At 33.2% G+C, this 20387-nt stretch overlaps 1 pseudogene; it reads left to right on the top strand.

Moving 5' to 3' along the window:
- Positions 1–358: 358 nt before the first annotated feature.
- On the top strand, positions 359–3943 carry LOC149570235 (2-succinylbenzoate--CoA ligase, chloroplastic/peroxisomal-like; annotated as a pseudogene).
- The last annotated feature ends 16444 nt before the right edge of the window (positions 3944–20387 follow it).

Below are 20387 nucleotides of genomic sequence, written 5' to 3'. Positions count from 1 at the left end.
CTGCTGATTGTTTTTCTCCCATATCTTGCTAATAAGAAAAGGGAATCCAATGCACAAGAACCTATAAATATTTTCTTGTAGAATTGTAACACTTAATGTAATCTACTGCTTTAAACTTTTTTCTATCTAACATATTTTCTATGCATATTTTTCAATAATCAGGTGGTTAAATTGTAGAATTGTCATTCAAATTCATATTAGATTGCTATTACTAAGTATTTAGGTTAGGGTGAGATCCCCCATACATAACATCACCAATTTAAGTGCAATCAAAAGTTCTTACCCTCAAAATTTTAGAATACTAGTGCATTTACTCCAAATTAAAGCTAGATTAATACAAATCTAGCATATGATCTCTATGAACAAGAGGCAGGTAAACAATGGAGGTGTTGAGACCTACTTTTGTGTTCATGATGTTGTTACTTCGGTAACCATACAATTGTTGAGCAGAATAACATAATGATTGTCTTACTCATATGTTAAACAAAAATACAATATCAACATGAGTGACTACAATATCAACATGAGTGACTCAGTTGTGTACCATTTGAGCATTGTCGGGCTTTGATTGTCCATCAAAATAGTGTTGCAAGCACTTCTACCAATCCGAGCTATAGTATGCAGCTTTCCATGCAAAAGATCTTGAACATTTATTTTTTATTAAAAGAGGGATAAAGCTTATTCAAACTCAAAAGAGATTACAATCAAAGAGCACAAAAAAGAGAGCATTAAATGTAGAGGAATGAGTTTGAACTTTGAATCTTAGCAACACAAAGACAAAGTTTAATTCAAACATCTTGTTAGTGCTAACATTTTTTTAATCAATTTCTTCAATAGATGACTAAATAGACCCTACTTGTTAGTGCTACTAGTTTATGCATGTGGAATTCTTTTAAATTTTGATTGATTTTGTTCAGATAGAAATGCTGAACTCAATTGGAGTTTTGATAGTGATTAGTGCAGAGTCTATTGGAGTATATGTAGGAGGGTTCCATGACCTCAAATTTCACTAGGCACCAAATTCAGTAGCTCTCATCTGCTTTACATCAAGTGTTCTACACTCTTTTAGAGATGCTTTCCTACATGTGCTTAGAATGTTAATGCTCTATAATTTTTATTTTGTAGGTACAATAGCCAACCCAAAGGGAGTAGCAATCAGCCATGATACACTCATTGTTCAGTCAAAAGAAAAGATTTCCATTATAGGTACAATCATAATGAAGTAATCAATCTCTTGAATATTTATGGTTAGCTTATGAATTGTGTGTTAGAGCTCTGCACTCTGCAATTATTATGCTTCTCACAACACATGTCCCAATTTAGCAAATCAAAAATTTGTCAATTTAAAAAATAGTATAAAGAGTACAATGACCCTTAAACTTCACATACTAAGGAAACATTAGGCTTGGAAAAAGTAAGTCAACTTTGACTATTTAATATTTTAGCCTAGGAATCAAGCCTTAATGTGTGATGTTTAAGCCATCAACTCTAGAAATTAATGTAAGAGTTATTTTCAAGATGGCTCCAAATTATAGAATCTAGAAAATTCTCATTTGTTCTTCCTCATATCATGTTTGACAAGTTTATCTTCACACTTCTCCACTATGCCACATTGGTAGAATCTCTTTGTCATTGGCCATTATACTGGTAGGAGGATGCCATATCTTTATACCCAAGTTTGAAGTAGCTTCTACTCTATTTGTAATAAAAAGATACTCTATATCAATGATGATCACTAGACCAACTATGCTTGCTGATATTGTTACATTTTACATCAATTCAAGGTACACTAATAATTACTTTTACTTGCGTAACTAAATTCTCTTACTAAAAACATAATTTGTTTTTTTTTTAATTCAGACTATTCCAAATTTCAAACTATCTTGGAAAAACATGGTTTCTTTTGTTTGTCAAAACCTAGTAGAAATAAGAGGTCTTATCAATATGTAGTAAAGCCATAGTAAGAAGAGATGTAGTCACTGGTAATCTTTTGGAAAATGTGGTTGCACACAAGTTAGAACCAAACCCAAGTGTTGAGCAGAAGAAACATTTACCAAACAAAGATTTTCCATGGAATAGCAATCTCAGCTATATTGTCAACAGGAAGATCAAATACTAACCATATATATCACTATAATGTTTGTACTTGAAAAATTGTTCTATATGTTTGTTGCTTTTGTAAAACTATAATGTTTTTAAAGGCTAAAACTGAACTTGCAGGAATAAATCTAATTTGGACACTACTAATTGTCTATCCCTAATGCTTTTGCAATGGAAGAAAGAAAGGAGAATCGATGCTATGCTTTTCAAGTCTTGAGAAGATACTTAATGGAGTTGGAAGCCTATCACCACAACTTATCAAGAAAGTCACTGAAATTTTTCCAAGAGCTCAGATCTTTTTGGCTTATGGTTAGTTTACAGTCTGCTTTACTAATAGGAAAGGGAGATGATAGAATCATTGAAAACTCTCCCATTTAATTATTTCTATTAACCTTTATGTCGTGTTATTTTCTTTCATGTAGTTGCATTCGTTTACCTATTTCATAGTACTTCCTAAGGAGACCTAATTCTACTTCTTTTTCTAAGCTCTTGTTTGTTATTATTTAAAAAAAGGTATGTCAGAGGCCTATTCCTCAATGAATTTCACTCTTACCCACAATCCAATAATTTGACAAGGCAGTTTTACCAAAATATAGGATTATTCCATGGATCCAGCCGATCAGAATAATTTTCAAGATTGTCGAATAGGAGTTTTTGTGGGAAAGCATACTCTTGATGTGGAAATACAAATAGAGCATAGTGATGAATGTCTTGAAGCTAATAACTTATACAATGTGGGGACTATAATGAAAAGAGGCCCACATGTGATACTGAAGTATTGGGGCCAAAATGATTCAACCATAGCAGCATTGAGTGAAAATGGATGGCTAAATATAGGGGATCTTGGATGGATTGATGAAGAGGGAAGATTATGGCTTCTTGGCTAATCTAAAGACATGATTAAAAGTGGTGGAGAAAATTTTTATCCTTCTGAGGTGAGTGTTTCTCTTCTTGCTCAATGCCAACTTATAATAACATCATCTATTGTAAAATTGCACCCATAAAATCATCTTGTTCTATTGTTGCAGTTTATTTTGTTATTGGTCTGGATATTTTCACCTTTGCTCAATTACTTTTGGCACTTTTTGGTTCTTTTTAAAGTCTCCCATCTACAAAAACTTAAGTTGTTTCAAACAAACACACTTCAACTTTAGTTGCTAGGCATAATATTCATTGATGGTCAAGATGATACTCATCTATTTCATATATGCTAGTAAATAATTTTCTACCATCACAGGTGGAGAAGATCCTATTATAGCATCTAGGGATTTTGGTAGCTATCATTATCGAAATCCCAGATCCAAGGTTTATGGAAATTGTTACTACATGCATCCAGCTAAGAGATGGTTGGCACTGGGAACATCAGGATTTCACAATGCTGAACAATGTAGCTATGAATGAGCACAAAAAATTATCCCTAATGCTACTACAATTGTTTTGTAAATAGCAAGGACTTTCTAGGCATGCTTCTCCTATCAGCCTATTTTAAAATTGTAGATTATGTGGCTAAATTCTTTATAAAATAGCCTTATATGTTGGAAAATCTTCAATGGAGACACAATCAACAAGATTATATTCGAAATCAACTGTGTAAGTTTTGTAATTAATATTTCAAATCATTTTCAAGAATTTATTATTGGATTTCTTCCCACACCTTAAAAATGGAAAGAAATAGTTTTTTCTTTGTATAAGCAAGTTTAAGTCACCAAGGATGTTCTTCCCACAGAAAGAGCCATTTAAAAGAACCACAACAGGAAAAGTGAAGAGAGATGCACTGAAGAGAGAAATTATTTTGAGACTTCAACCCTATTCGGAATTGACAGCAACTAGAAGCAGCTTGTAGAATACAATATTGCTCTTAATTTATGATGAGCTCTCTTCTATTAATTTTTGTGTGTTATGAATAAAATAGAAGACAAACTTCCCAAATAAATTAGACTATCAACTTTGCTAATTGAACATCTAAATCTGAGATGATTTAGGGCCCACTCAGATTTGAACCAGGGAAGCTTGTATAATAAATTTTTTTAGAAAATCATCCTAATTGGAGTGTTTCAAGTTGGATATAGTTGATTTGACTCACTACTGAGAATAGGGGCTAGTAGGTTTTTTTTTTTTTTGGGGTTAAAATCTTAGTATGCTAGAGCAAGAGAATAATACGATATAGGCTATAAAAGCACACATAATAAGTAATATCATTTTTTATAGAAGTCAGTCATAGGATTGCTAGAAAAAATCATATATTCATTATGAAAATCATGGCATGGGTTACATCTCCCTAAAGCTTGCCCACATCATCCAATGATTCTAGACATTATTCTCTTGTTTCACTCAACCACAAAATTGAAGCCGTCTACCATGCCACATAGCATAAATCTATCTCTAGGATCAAGACATAAGAGATGTAACTGCCACATACCCAACTTTAGTAAGTAATAGCACATATAAGTTCAAAAAACTCCACTTACTCAGGGACTGGTATTAACAGCTTGGCAAACTTGTCCCTTGAGCTTATTGTCAATATCAAATTCATTGGAGGCACCAAAACCACACCCAAATTCAAACTAGGGACTACCTATTTACAACATTAAAAAGTCATAGTGAGTAGCAAAAACAAGATTAAACAACATTACCTTGGGCAAAAGAGACCCTTCTACATATTTGACCTGACATTGAAGTATGAAAGGCTCCAGTATCTGATGTAGCCTATGTATTATAATAACCTTTTTCTCAATTTCAAGCCAATCATCTTTAGAAGATTGAGATGGCACATCCTTTAGAAAGGGTTTAGAAAACTAGTCATGAAAAGCTTTTCGATTATCAAACACTTCAAGTATAAGTAAATTCAAAAGAGACCAAAGTTCTTGCAAATTGCTTGATCAATAGTCAGATGCTCTATGTTGATGAGAACCTAGATGCCCTCTACATCCTGCACACGCTCCATGTTTTGATCATTTACCAATTCTTGTGTGTGTGTAGCTCCCACGTGTGCTCCATGTTTAAAATAATAATGAAGTAGGCCAAAACCCTTTTCATTAACATGTTAAGCTCGTGTTGGTCAAAATTTTGACCAACACTTAGTGGTGGTTGAAATTTTGACCAATAGAGGCATGGATTTTAAAGAAAAGGATGTTTTCTTTGCATATTCCAATCAATTTGATCCTATTTTAATAGATGGTCAAAAATTTTGGTCTAAAAATAGGGTCAAATGTACTAGTGTAGGGTTGCCATTGCACCAAAAGATTGACCTATTAATGCATGATACAAACACTAGACATATAGAACATAGGAGGTAGTTAAGCCATGTCACAAATCTCCAAGGGGAATGTTGGTGGTTAGTCCAACAATGCCCCACTCAGTGTTACCCAAGGAGATTTGAACCAATGACCAAGCTCTTATAGCACTTATTACAAGCTAGGTTTGTTGTTGCACAAAAAGGTCGACCTGTTAATGCCTGATACAACCACTAGGCTTATAGAATATAGGAGGTAGTTAAGAAATGTCATGAATCTTGAAGGGGAGCATTGGCATTTAGTCGAAAAAACCATATATTTCCTTAATACAATGGTTAGAATTCAATAGAATCCCCATTGAATGACAACCATTAGATTGTCACTTGACTACATGTAAGGCCAAAAGATGATGAAGAGAGACAAACTTGGCTTTACATGAGACCTTAGTGAATAAATTGGCAATTTGGTCTTCTACTTTTTAATGTTGTAGATGAATCACCTCATCAATGATTAGATTCTAGTTATAATGATGATAGACATCGATATATTTGGTGTGAGCATGAAACACTAGATTCTTAGACAATGAGATGACACTTTGATTGTCACAATGAAGCAAAGAAGACCTTGCATGATGTTTCGTGAGGACAACATAGGATAGCTTATAGCCAAGTGATTTCTTTCACTACTTCATAACATAGATAGATAACATAACTTGTAGTGTAATTTCAACCACCTACACATCTTGCCTAGTTAGAATTAGAATAGCCAATAAGAGAAAGATCTCAACGAGATGAATAATAGATGCCCATTGTTAAAGCCCCTTTCACATATCTTAGCATTATTTTGGCTACTATCCAATGATGGACCTTAGGGGTGTTGGAACATTACAATTGGAACAAGTTTTATTTTTTCATTGATGTCAAATCTATGGACAAGACATATTGCTACCTAGTCTAAATGTCATATCTATTGATTGATGAAAAGGATTTGAGGATCTACTCCTAACTATAGCACCTAGAGGAAAGGTTGAAGTTATGAAAAGGAAGTTATAATGGAAATTTGATTAGATAGACTTTGATAATGTAAAGTAATTGCTAATTTCAAGAAAGCTAAGCTAAACCAAGCAAAAGAGTAAAATACTAAGGAGTGTTGAGTAATGCTAGTGTCAATCAAGCCACAATTAATGCCAAGAAAATATAGTGTTTAATGAGCATTAGCATCAACCAAGAAAGTTAGTTGATGCCAAGCCAGAAAGCTTAAACACTGATAGATTATTTTAGTGTTGACTGAGTGACAAAATATACTAATTATCGAGCGATAGTAAAAGATCAAATTCAAAGAAATTGTAAGATCAAGCTAACTCAATTGAGTTCTTGGGAGATGTAAAACATGTTAAAGATAACATTGATGAGTTGAATCATTAAATTCAAGGTGATGATTAGTTAGAGACCTAACAAAAATATTATACAAAATTTTATAAATGATGATCAAGAATATGTACAGATAGATTGAATCGAGTTGAATATGATTGTAAACCCTAAAATCTATTGTAGATGTAGAAAATGGTAAAGCACAAATTAAATATTTAAGGTAATATAGAACAATTTTTTTGTGCCAAGTCATGTCCTGGCAAGTGTGTGTATGATTTTTTATGTGAAGAAATTCATATAGAGAAAGGTTGATTAGAAGCACACAATTGAGTGTATGTGAAGCTAAAAGAGAAAACTTGTAGATGTGATGCTATAAGGCTTAAGTATTGATGAGAAGAGTGGACTGAATTCTTGAAGGGTATCCAAGAAGACCAAAATTAGAGATGAAAATGAAAGGCTTATCAGTGAACTAACATAAGGACTGAACAAAGATCTTCACCAAAAAAAGTGAGTTGTAATCACATAGATCAAAACCTACTATTTTCTTTCTTATCATTGTAAACAGTTTGTATTGAAATCATTTTAATAGAGGTTGACCTAACAATCATTTGAGAACTTAACAGTCTGCGTAAATCCTTTAACTAGTTGACATTCTAAATAGAATGATCAAAGTCCTCTTACAAGCCCACTACTAAGAGCATGATTGAGTCCTCTAATCATGTCATGTTTATTATTGTATATTATATACTTTATTAGGGTTGGCTCCTAATAGAGCTCACTTTGAAAGAGTGAAAAAGAGTGACATGTTGCTGGAGGTTTTCCCCATATTGATTTTCTATGTAAAATCCTAGTGTCAAATTGTGATGAATGTCTTATGAATGTTTTACATATGAAAATGTTTTCATTATGAAATACAAGCTAAGTTTATGATGGTTTATAGTATAGACCAAGAAACAATAGGATAAGTAGAACATTGGTGTGTTTAATTTTCAATTGTGCAAGTGGTACATATAGACCTTGAGTAACTAATTCACCCACCTCCCCTCTTAGTTATTCTTTAAAATATTTTTAACATTTGGCATCAGAGAAAATGCTTATAAACAAAAGTTTGAAGGTACTTAAAGGTAAAGAACATGACAAACAAGAGAGATTTATCCAAGCTAAAGAAGGAGAACTTTCTTGCATGACAGACCTTAATGAAATTGTACATATCTAGTATCAATGATGTTGATGTCAAATTTCTAAGCAATCAGATAGAGAGGTAACAACTTCTCCTCTGACTATTGAAAAATTGATACATAATTTAGATCACAACCAAGAAATGTTGGAGATTGCCTTAACCCTAAGCTATTATGAGTTTTATGACCTAAAAGATTGCAATAATAAAAAAAGATGTGGGATAGATTGAAGACCATATATGGAGGTGATGAAAATGTACTAAGAGCCAAAGTAGAAAGCCTAAGAGGTAAATTTAATGATATGAGAATGATGGAAGGTGAGAAAATAGTAAAATATTGCACAAGAGTTAAAAAAAAAATTTCCTATTCAAGGAGAAAAAGGAACAATTGATGATGAAATAGTGATAAGAAAGGTATTAAGGACTCTACTCCCTATATATGTCGTTAGTCTCTACAATTCAAGAATTGAGATGCACACCAGGTAATTGTTTTACCTTAGAATTTCTAGTTGGTAGACTTGCTACTTTTGAGATGTCTAATTGTTAGTGTAAATAATTAGTTATTATTACACTTTACTTAAGTTTACTTAGGTTAATTCATTATTTTATTATTTATTAGGTTAGACACCTAGGAGTATGCATACTCATATGAGTTGTCTTGTTGATAACACAGGAGTTAGCATCTCTTTAATTTTATGTAACACACCTATGTAAGCTTATCCTCTTGTCATCACACTAACTTTTGTGCTCAATGGATGATAATCCACTCTTAGTGGACATGTGCTTAGTTGTAAGACTTATCACTATGTTAACTCCTAGGAGGTCTAGAGGCCTTTATATTTAGGCAATCCTAGTGTGTATGTACATCAATTGAATTTCATACATGAGTTAGCATCTCTTTAATTTTATGTAACACATGTATGTAAGCTTATCCTCTTGTCATCACAATAAATTTTGTGCTCAATGGATGATAATCCACTCTTAGTGGACATGTACTTAGTTGTAAGACTTATCACTATGCTAATTCCTAGTCAGTCTAGAGGCCTTTATATTTAGGCAATCCTAGTGTGTATGTACATCAATTGAATTTCATATTTTTATTCTGATCATACTTTATTGATCTATTTTGTGCTAGTTGTTGAGCTTCTTGATCTTGGGTGACTTTACCCTAAGGAAAACTCTTACATGGTATTAGAGTTGAAGGAATTTCTCTTCACATAGTCATTGGAGACCATTTTCTTGCTTCACCTCTCAAAGGACCTCGACTCAGATCTAGAGTATCACAGTCATTGGGAACATCTAGAGCCAAAGTGGACCTTGCCATTGCATCCAGAGCATCGATTTGATGAAATTTGACTATAAATTTGCCTACCCTAGGCCATAATCAAAATTGAGGCAATTTTTTTTTGCAAACCGGCACCTGAAGGCCCAATTTGCAGTATTTGGTATGGTCATTTTTTGATTTGCAAATATATTTCAGATCTGTATTCTTTGCAATTTCTATTGCCATTTTTTAGAATTTTTGGATTTGTATTTTCCATTTTTTTGGGCCTATCAAGCCTATAGAGAAAATTTTTAATATTTTTCCAGGAACTAAGTGGTCAAGTCTCGGCTACCGTGGCTACAAAATATTCTGTACAAACTTGAAATATCCTATCAACTACTAGCTGAACAACCTAATTTTGGCAAGCAACATCAGCCATTAGTAGTGACCAAACATGGTTCACATTTCTTGACATTCACACATACTTCTGGCAAGCCAAGACCCGACAAGTTCATTACAATACCATGACTTTCATTTGTTTAACATTGGCGGTATCCATTTTTTAAACAAAGGAGATTTCACTCCTTTAGTGCATGTAGGGCTAAGCCCACACCACTGCTAATAGTGCAAGCCCCCTACTAATGACAATGTCAACCTTCTAATGATTTGAATCTCCTCACAGACATTACCCCTCTCTGGCATAGTGCATTAACCCTCTGACACTGGTAATAGCTCCCATTGGTGCATATTCTACCACCAACCCCCTGATCTCTAGCACATCCCCTCTTTTATAGTGACCATCTACCAACTTAGCTATAGTAATGGCCTTGTTAGACCAACTCCACAGTCTGCCACCTTAGCTCCTTTTGCCTACGCAGAGCTTCACATTTGCATAGTGACTCAACATCATTGTGTATCACTAGCTCACACTACAACAGTCACATCATCACCATGTGGAGCCAAGTCAACAGTCCATGTTAGCACCTATTGTACCATCCATATAGCTGACATAATCAATTGTACTATACAGCCCTACCACATCACCTAAGTGGCTTTTTCTGTTGACGTCAGCCTTTCACTCCATTAAATTTGATGGTTATTTGATTGTCATTAGTAGGCAAGATTGCACTACTATAACGGTTGGTTGGACATCAAATTTAACCTCACATTTTTTTGTTTAGACCCCTCCTCATATTTAGTTTTGATTTGAAATTCTAACTTTGGGAGGCCATATCTCAGTCATCCGAACTCTAAATCAGGTGCAATTTGTTTTTATTTTAGCTAAAATTTCTTCAACTTTTTAGTGGTGCTATTATTTTATAGTTTTGGTGCACAGATGTATCAAATATGGCATCTTTTGGTGACTATACCTATCCAATCTTGCATTTTTCAACTTCAAATGCTCTATATAGGCTCATTTGGACACATTTCCAAGTTTCATTTTTTCAAAGTGCTTAATTTGTCATCTTTTTTTTAGATCTATAATCAGATTATAGGGTTGTGTGGACAAAAATATCACTTTGAAAATTAGATCCTTTTTAGCATTGTATTTCCTTGATTACACTTCAAAATTGTTGTACATCTAAGCTACATTACAAAGTAGCAGATTTGAACTCCAAAAGGAGGTTCTAAATAGCAAAATTAGAAGCCCACTTTTGTCCATTTTGACAACTAGCCTATTGTAAATGCACTACATATAAAGTGCCAAAAGCATCATTTAAAAAAAAAAAAAAATTTGGGGGGCGGGGGGAGGGGTGTTCTTTGATTGAGTGAATAGTGGGGGGGGGGGTGTCTTGTGTTCTTGTATCTCTCTTTCTCTCTTGTGTTTTTTTCAAATTTTCTACATCATGGGTTCACCTAAAACTCCACTTCTAACTTCACACAATTATACTACATGGAAAGATATTATATAGAGTAGAATAATGGAAAAAAGGTTTAAATCTATATGTTGATGGTACAATTGTAAAACCCACTGATCCTACAACATTAGTTGATTGGCAAATTAAAGACAACTAGGCCTTAGGGATTATTCGGAGTTGCATTCATAGAGATCTCTTCTTCCACATTTCCAGCTTTAGTGATGCCAAGGGTGCTTGGGACAAACTTGAAGGGTTGTATGGTAAGGTGGATGAGGAAAAGGGATTCCAAATTAAGGATGATCTACTTCTATTGGATCCTAAGAATTTTGACACAATTTAAGACTATCTCAATAAAGCCAATGAATTGAGAGCACTACTTAAGGATTGTGGTAATCCCATGAAGGATGATAGATTGATTCATCACATCTTGAATCAGAGCATGCATCTTTTGTTTAGAGTTACAACACTCATAGGTTAACCATGGGAAGTGCCTACACTATGCCTACATTTGATGCATTTGTAGAAATGTTGACATTGGAACAATCCAGGTTGATAGATATGTGAATTCTCATGTCATCAAAGATCAAATCATTGGTGGCCAATATTTAGAACCAATCAAATCAAGGCAAAAAAAGTTCTACCAACAACAAGAAAAATAAATGGAAGCAAAAATAACTATCAGAGATACAATAATCTTCCCCCTTGTAATAAGAAAATTTGTCTTCCAAAAAGAAGGGAAATAGCAATAAGAAGGATAAACTATTTTGTGTATATTGCAAGAAACCAAATCATGATGAGCATCATTGCAAGACTAAGATAATAGAAGAGTTGGAAAACATACTTAGGAAGAACGAAATCAATGTGCCAAATGCTTCCAAGGATTCAAATCCATCCACTTCAAAGGGAAAAAGGGCAAACACTTATGGGAAGTTGAAGTTCTTCAAGGGAATGGATTCTTGACTCAGGTGCCTCATATCATATGGGTTCTTCAAAAGGACACTTTTCTTCATTGAAGTAGTCTAAGGTACCTCACATCTTTGTAGGGGATGATACAAGAATGAAAGTTGAAGGGAAAGGACAAGTTGAGATGGAAAATGGAGAGTTCAAAGATGTTCTCTACATTCCTAACCTTAGCACTAATCTCCTTTCAATTTACCAAATCACTCACTATTGAGGTGGAAATAAAGTTGAGTTCCTTCCTAATTTAGTAATGATGTGAAATCTTAAAGATGATTCATTGGTTGCAATGGGTAAAGTCAATCATGACACTAGGCTTTATTCTTTCTCCCACTTTGTGCCTAAGTTTCCTTCACATGCCTTGTTGACATAATCTTAGTCGCAAAGTAAATTATGGCATGAGTAGTATGGACATGTTACCTTCCACTATCTTCATCAACTTAGTTCAAAAAAAATGGTGAAAGGTCTACCTACAATCAACTTTTCTGCAAGTGAATGTTCAACTTGTTCAATGGATATACATCTAGAAGAGAAGTATGATAAAGGGTAGTCTTGGAGAACACAAATTGTTCTTCAGTTGGTTTACATGGTTCTAGCAAGCCCCTTATAAGTGACATTGGTTAGCAAGGGTCACTATGTCCTCACTTTCATTGATGACATTTTCTAATACACATGGGTCTACTTTCTTAATCACAAGAATTAAATTTTTGATAAGTTTCTAGCCTTCAAGAGTCATGTTGAGAAGCAATCAAGTAAAGCCATCAAGGTTCTTTGTATGGAAAATGAAAGTAGATATGTGAACTCAAGACTTAAATACTTTTGTAAACTTGAGGGTATTGATCTTTAGAATCTAGTAGCATTTAGTCCATAAAAGACAAGTGTTGTGGTAATGAGGATTAGAACTCTTATGTCAATGGAAAGTTACCTGATTCAAGCTAAGTTGCTTGATCCATCACTTGATGTCAAATCTATAAGAAATGCCAATCACATACTTAATAGGTCTCCTCATAATATCTTAGATGGAAAAACTCCTTTTGAGGCATGGTGTGGAAGAAAACTAGTTGGAAAACACTTCAAAGTTTTTGGTTGTCCAACATGGGAACAACTATCTTCAAGGGAACGCAAGGCAACACCACCAAGGCCTTGTAATTTCATTGAATGTGATGAAAGTGTTAAGGCATATAGATTTATGGATCTTGAGACTCATGAGATATTCATAGAGAGGAATGTTCACTTTGAGGAAAGTTCACCTAGCTTATCCTCTAATCCTCTCCATACTTCATACATTATGGAAACTGATAGTGATAATAGTGATAGTGATTCAATTGGTTAAAATATGGGGGATCCTATTGACTGATGTAGAATGAGGTCACAACATCAGCACATTCCGTATGCATACATTACTATAGGGATAGGTCCATGAAATTTAGCACAGTTGGGTACACCTTGTCATCTAGTTCTAGCATCAGGGGATGCCTACATGACGTATATTTTAGGTTTTTTTGTGGAGTCCTACATAGTAGATTTGGGAGACATTATTGATGATATACATCTTGTCTTTTATGAAGAATATTGTTCTTCAATTGTTGTGAGGGAAAACTTTGACCCTCTTGTCCATTCTCTACATGATTAGTCTTACTAGGTTGATATGATTTTAAATCCTTATGTACAATAGTTGTTGGAGGTATCTTTATCATTTGAGGAGATAGTTGGTTCTTTGGAATATTTTCTACATCCATCCTTATTAGATTTGAACTTTTTCTTTTTAGTAGTATTGGAAGGGGTGACTGCTAGTATCAACACAGTGATAGTTGAGCAAGTTTTAGAGACACCATTCATCTTTAGGATTCTTTCTACATATTGGGGAAGCATCTCATATGTACCTATGATATTGTTTCTTCCTAAAGGGAGGAACATTATTCAACAATCATGGATCAACTTCTACATTGGAGTGCTCAGCTATCACTGATCATCATTCTACATTTTGGGGGGGGGGGGGGACTACCTTGTCTCTTTTATTCTTCTCTCTTATGGGGGGGGGACCTTTTCCTCTTTTGAGATTGTGTTCTTCTCATACTTCTCTATTGTATATAAATGATGTATGTCATAATGGGGGGGTCTTAATTACTCCATCCATCTACGTATCTTTTATTTTCATCTTTCTTTTTGGGAGAGGGTTTTTCCCATGACATTTTCCCTCTTTCTCCATTTTTAGAGAGATTGCATTGCATTTTTACATGGGTACCTAACATGGCCTAGTAGCCAGGACCCATCATGCATCTTCATTATAGCTTTCATAAGCTTAATTAAGTGCATTCCCCTAAGTTGCACTTAAGGGGAGGTGTTAGTGTAAATAATTAATTATTATTACACTTTACTTAAGTTTACTTAGGTTAATGCATTATTTTATTATTTATAAGGTTAGACACCTAGGAGTATGCATACTCATATGAGTTGTCTTGTTGACAACATAGGAGTTAGCATCTCTTTTTAGCATGTCTACAATACTGGAGTTTGCATAATCAATTGACTTGTTATGTAGAAAACATAGTTTTTCACAATCTAATTTAGCATATGGTGTCTACAACATAATTTTATGTGACACACCTATGTAGGCTTATCCTCTCATCATGATACTAACTTCTATGCTCAATGGAGGATAATCCACTCTTAGTGGACATGTCCTTAGTTGTGAGACTTATCACTATGCTAACTCCTAGTCAGTCTAGAGGCCTTTATATTTAGGGACTCCTAGTGTGTATGTACATCAATTGAATTGCATATTGTTGTTCTTATCATACTATATTGATCTATTTTGTGCTAGTTGTTGAGCTTCTTGATCTTGGGTGATTTTTCCCTAAGGCAAATTCTTACACTAATTTTGATAACTACAAACTTGCTAATCATTGAATATTCTTTTAAGTCACAACTAATTATTAGGAAAAAAATGTGAAGAGTGAAAGTGATAAATTTTGATGATGATATTGAAAAACTTGAATCCATCATTAAAAAAAGGTTGGAAGAGGAAGAGATAAATACAAAGGTAAATTACCTATCATTTTTTTCATGCAACAAAGTTGGTCATAATGTTGCTAGATGTCCTAAGAGAGAAGATAAGGATGAAAGGAAGGAAATAAAGTACAAAAGCATAAGAGATGACAAAGACTACATAATAAGAAAGCATGACAAAGGTAACAAATATTGTTATATTGTTGAAGAAAAGATTGATAATGAATCTGAGAATAATGATGATAAAGTTTTCTATGTTGCTATGAAAGAAGAATTTGATGAAGATGAGAAAATTACATTAATTTCTTATGTGAACAAAAGTTATAGATGGATAATTGATAGTGGATGTTCCAATCACATTACTGGTGACAAAGAAAAATGTGAAGATATAGGTCCATACAAAGGAGGATGTTTCAAATTTGGTAATGATATTCCATGTGTTATAAAAGGTAAAGGAACTATTCAACTGATTGACAAGATAACATGTGAAAATGTTTACTCAGTGGAAGGACTTAACTACAATTTTTTAAGTATTTCTCAACTGAAAAAATTAGGTTATAGAGTTGAACTTACAATAGAAAGGCAAAAATACATAATGGTGATGGTAAGCTAATTGGAACTTTGAATTAGGCAAGAGGTAACTTATTCTATCTAGACCTATCAGGAGAGACATGTATGCTTGCATAATAAGAAGATGTTGTTTATGGCACAAAAGATTATGTCATGTGAACTTTGATAATTTGGTAAATATAAATAAGATGAAGAAGGTGAGAGGATTTCCTAAACCAAAGAATCCTAAAAATGCTATGTAAAGATAGTGTCAATTAGGAAGGATGACCAAGTCTCACTTTAAGAGTAAGACATATATGGCTAATGATATTGTTGAATTGGTTCATACTCATATATATGGAACCACTAGTGTTTAAATTTACTGTGGAGATCAATATTTCATACTATTTGTTGATGGAAAATCTAGAATGATGACTATGAGGTTTCTTAAAGTTAAATCTTATGCTTTTCAGTTATTCAAGTAATATTTAGCTAGAGTTGAAAAAGAAACAGGTAAGGTTTCTTAAAGTTAAATCATATGCTTTTCAATTATTCAAGTAATATTTAGCTAGAGTTGAAAAATAAGTAGGTAAGAGTCTGAAGTGTTTGAGATATGATAGAGGTGGTGAATTCATTCCACATGAGTTCAACACATTTTGCAATGATAAAGGAACTAAAGGACAACTATCAGGACCAAGGACCCCTCCTCAAAATAGGATAGCAAAAAGAAGGAATAGATCACCAATGGATTGGGGAAGAATAGTAATGATGGAGAAAGGTATATCATAGAAATATTAGAGAGAAGCAATTAGTACTATTGTCTATACCTCTAATAGAGTTCAAGTTAAGAAAGGTACAAATGCTACACCTTTTGAACTATGGTATTGTTATGCTCCTAATCTTAAATATTTCAAAATATTTGGAAGTAGATGATATTTATTGAAAGATAATAGGAATGGAAATCTTGATGAAAACAGTGAGGAAGGCATACTCCTAGGATATTCCACAAAAATAAAATATTATAAGTGTTTAAATGCTGATCTGTAATTTGTCAAAATTGCAAATTTGAGAATTGATGAGTTTGAAAAAAAAGGTGATGCTTCATGTAATGAAGAACCTGAAGACTATAATACATTTATCTATGTGGATGATGATTCTCGTAGCACTCAATATGAAGAGACAAGTCAAGTTGCAACTTCCCATCAGACAGGAAATGATGGAATACAACTGCAAATTGTCGAGTAACAGAGAGTGGGTACCAAGCAATAAACTAAAGATGTTGAGTCCTAGAGAGGGAATATCAATTATTTGACAGTGAATTTTGAGCATTTAGAACTTGAACTAGATCTAGAACAAGGAAGAGGATATGAGCCTAAGATTGGTTTTCTAGATGAACTTGAACAAGAACCAAGAAGAAAGCTACCTTTATTAGCAAAATATCTTAGAAGAAATCACAAACATTATCAAATCATTGAAGATGTTGAATCAAGTGTTATGAAAAGAAGAAAACTCAAAGGTGACACATGCTTATCAGGTGAGTTTGAGCCTAAAACAATAAAAGATGTTTTAGATAAAAAAAATTGGATTCAAGCAATGAATGAAGAAATTGACTAGATTGAGTACAACAATACATTGACCCTAGTACCAAGACCTAAAGAAAAAAGTGGCATTGAGATATAGTGGGCTTTTAGGAACAAGCTCAGTGAAAATGGTGAAGTAACAAGAAAAATAAACAAGACTAGTATGAAAGAGTTATGCACAAGAAGGAGTTGACTATGAAGAAACTTTTTCTCTTGTGGCCAGACCTGAAGTAGTTAGAACTTAGCTTGCATCCTTAGCCTATAAAAAAATCATGATGTATCAAATGGATGTGAAATATGCATTTTTAAATGGTATACTTGGGGAAGAAGTATACATTGAACAACCTGAAGGATTTATAGATCTAGACAAGAGGAACATGGTATGCAAACTAAATAAAGCACCAAGTATAGACAAGAGGAACATGATATAGATCTAGACAAGAGGAACATGGTATGGAACAAGTATGTGAAATGAAGTTTGGTGTTTTCATTTCACAAACCAAATACATCAAGGAAACATTGAGGACTTTTGGTATGGAAGATATAAGGCTAGTGAGCACACATATGTCTATAGGATATAAGCTATCTAAGAACGATGAGCCTACATATGTGAACCAAACCCTATAGAGATCCATGATAGGAAAATTGCTATATGTTGTTCACAAAAGGCTAGATATTGCCTTGGAATTTGGGATAGTTGCTAGATTTTCAGAAAATCCTAAACAAAATCACATGATGGTTGTACAATGGATAATAAGATATCTAAAAGGTATAGAAGACTATGAATTATACTACAAGAGAAGTGATAGATTTCAACTAAAGGTTTTCACTCACTTAGATTGGGTAGGAAATATTGATGATAGAAAAAGCCTGAGTGGAGGTGCATTATTTCTAGGAAGGAGATTGGTGTCATGGACCAAAAAGAAGTAGAATTGTATTTCCCAATCAATAGTTGAAGCTGAGTATGTGGCAGTTGTAGTAAATTGTTCAAACATAACATGAATTAAGAAATTATAGAAGGCATGCAAGAAGATATTACAAATACAATAGTTATCTATTTTGATAACAAATGTGCTATTAACATTTTAAAGAATCTAGTGATGCACACTAAGATAAAGCACATTGCTATCAAGTATCAATACTTGATAGAATTATTTGAAGACAAAGAAGTGAAGCTAGAATATGTAAATACAAAGTAATATATTGCTAACATATTCATAAAACCATTACCCAAGGATGCTCATGAATACCGTAGAGGTAAACTAGGGGTGATTCCCCTAACTAAAGGTACTTAAGAAGACATGGTGCAATGTATCACGTGCTAAAAAAAAATTCATAATCAATATATTTGGACTATATCATAATCATATAAAAAACATGATTCTAAAACATGAATATCAAATTGACCCATACAAAATTCATAATCAAATAGGCCATTGAGACTATATTTGGAGCATAGACACAAAATCATCCAAAGGATTAGAAATGGAAATATCACAAAGGGGACACTAAAATAACATAAAAAAATTTAGTGAATCATATAGGAACTAACTAGTTTCCAAAAAATAGCCATCAAATTAGATACAACATATCACAAGCATAAGTCCTCTTTTTGGATCCATCTAACACACTGGATACACCAATATATCTTAATAATTTAAAGAATAGTTTAACATAAGGAATTCCACAAAACATAAAATGATAGCATCATGATAACTATACAAAAGAAAAAAAAAGAACATAGGGCCCACATACAATCTCAGTTATGCAATTAGGCCCAATCAAATTATTCCAAAATAGGAGAAAAAATACCAAAAAATACTTATATACCATTAGTCACATACAAGCTCTCATATTTCCATCATAAAAATTACAACATATGCTATTATTAGATAACATGGAAGATCAAGAAAATCACATTTATCAACAAGAAAAACTTTAAAATGACACAAAAATCAAGGTGCCAAAATGGAATCAAGACCTTTATTGGCCATTAATTACACCAAATCCAAATCATACACATGACAAGTAAATATAAAATGGACATTTAGACCAAAATCTTATGGCTTGGGCTTTTATAATAATACGAACACTAAACAACTCTACTGCCCAATAAAGATTAAAACCACTAGTATATAGCCATGTAACTCCAACAGTTAATTAATACCAACTACAATCTTACTCCAATAATTATAACTTATAAGATATTCCAAAACATGATTCCAAAAAAAATGCAACATTAGTCATTATTAGGTGTCATTACATCAATTGGAATAATAATTTGGCTAAACAAAACATGACCAACTCGTAACTAGATTTCCACTTCCTTTCAATAGATAATATAGTAATTTAGTGGTAATATTATTGATTTAATAGATTTGAAAATTGTTAGAAATGTTTAGAATAACTAGGGGTGAATCACTTACTCAAGGTCTATATGTACCACTGGAACAATTAAACACTAAGCACTTAAATGTTTTGCTTATCCTACATATCATGTTGTTGGTTGGTCTCTACTATAAAATTGCCATAAATTTAACTTACATTACATAATGAAAACATCATCAAATGTAAAACATTCATAAAACATTCATCACAATTTGACTCTAGGATTTAATGTGGAAACACAATTTGGGAAAACCCACCAGCAACATGTCACTCTTTTTTCACTATTTCGAAGTGAACTCTATTAGGAACTAACCTTATTAAAGATTACAATACACACTATTAAATATGACCTAGTTAGATCTAGCTTCTCATTCTAAATATCATTTTCTAGCCTATATACCTCCATTTCCTCTGATCTTTTCTCAAGTTGTTAAACTTCTGATGTGAGAACCATAAGCTCTCATACCAATTATTGGAAATATAAGGTAGGCAAGGTTATTGAGAGTAGAGGGGTGAATCATAAACCAGTAAAATCTTAAATTTATTTCACCAATTAAACCATGACCATATAATCTGATCTGATTGTATGCATGAAAGAATGAAAGCAATAAAACATTCATAACACTTTGACACAATATATGGTAACCCAAAAACCTTCCTATTAGAAAGTAAACCTATGGTGGGAATGATACCCACAAGCTTTAGTTCTATAGTGTAAATTTGACATGTTAAGGCTTATAATTGGTCACTTCTAATTACCTACCCTGTTAGGAGAAATAAGGAATATTAGTCCACCTTGTCAAAAGATTTTACAAACATACAGTAAAGTATGTAATCTCTTAGGAGATTTAGCAAAAAACTATCGAGTCCACCTTGTTAGAGGATTTAACTAATGCACCTA

This window comes from Cupressus sempervirens, chromosome 3 (genome assembly GCF_028749045.1).
Source record: "Cupressus sempervirens isolate cs-2001-9-10 chromosome 3, ASM2874904v1, whole genome shotgun sequence".
NCBI classification, from domain to species: Eukaryota; Viridiplantae; Streptophyta; class Pinopsida; order Cupressales; family Cupressaceae; genus Cupressus; species Cupressus sempervirens.
The sequence above is the reverse complement of the archived record's forward strand: the minus strand, read 5'-3'. Positions and strand labels throughout refer to the sequence as shown.